Genomic DNA, 673 nt, shown 5'->3' with positions numbered 1-673 from the left:
TGTGTGTGTGTTGTCACTGAGCTCTACTCTTACTATTCACATCATTAATTTTTCTCACACAGACTGACATTTTTCTAAACTGTAGCAGAGAAATATTTCTGCTTCAAACATCAAGCAGTCTCACATTCTCCTCTGACTCTGAGTTCAGACAGAGAGCTTCATGAAGACCAGTTAGTTCAACACTCAGTCATGTTTCATATTAATGTTCAGAAGAAGAAAACCACTGAAAACACTCAACCTTAATACTGATTATACATTTTAGTCTAAATTATAAAAACTCCAACAGCATTCAAATTAAATGAGAACTTACTGTTTGTTTAAACCAAACTACTGCTCAGTTTTTTTTAAATTATATAAATTTATAAAACAATAATGTTCCACTAACAAGTAGCCAAAAGGATACATAAACTGGTGAAAATGTAGTATATTACACTTTAAACCAGGACAGGGCTGATACAAACACATCTAATATTGGTCTCTTTATGGGTAAATTTAAGTTATTTTAAAATACTTTTGATATTTATCACAGAATAATAAAATAACATGAAACCCTAAGAAATAACTGAACCCCTTATGTAGTGTTAATTAAAAAAAGTTGAAATAATTTACCTGAGCTGTGAGATATAAGGCCGACACTGCAGGAAACTCTTCACTTCATTCTCTTCATGTGTGA

General features: G+C 31.4%; 1 long non-coding RNA gene across 1 annotated transcript in view; it reads right to left on the bottom strand.

The window, feature by feature from the left end:
* LOC106537359 (uncharacterized) overlaps positions 1 to 653 on the bottom strand; it is a 4,955-nt gene extending 4,302 nt beyond the window's left edge. The window contains exon 1 of the long non-coding RNA XR_001312641.1: positions 610 to 653. This is a non-coding gene — a long non-coding RNA (uncharacterized LOC106537359). The remainder of the gene's footprint in view (positions 1 to 609) is intronic.
* Positions 654 to 673: the final 20 nt, after the last annotated feature.

This window comes from Austrofundulus limnaeus, unplaced genomic scaffold, assembly GCF_001266775.1.
Source record: "Austrofundulus limnaeus strain Quisiro unplaced genomic scaffold, Austrofundulus_limnaeus-1.0 Scaffold2267, whole genome shotgun sequence".
Classification (NCBI taxonomy): Eukaryota; Metazoa; Chordata; class Actinopteri; order Cyprinodontiformes; family Rivulidae; genus Austrofundulus; species Austrofundulus limnaeus.
The sequence above is the reverse complement of the archived record's forward strand: the minus strand, read 5'-3'. Positions and strand labels throughout refer to the sequence as shown.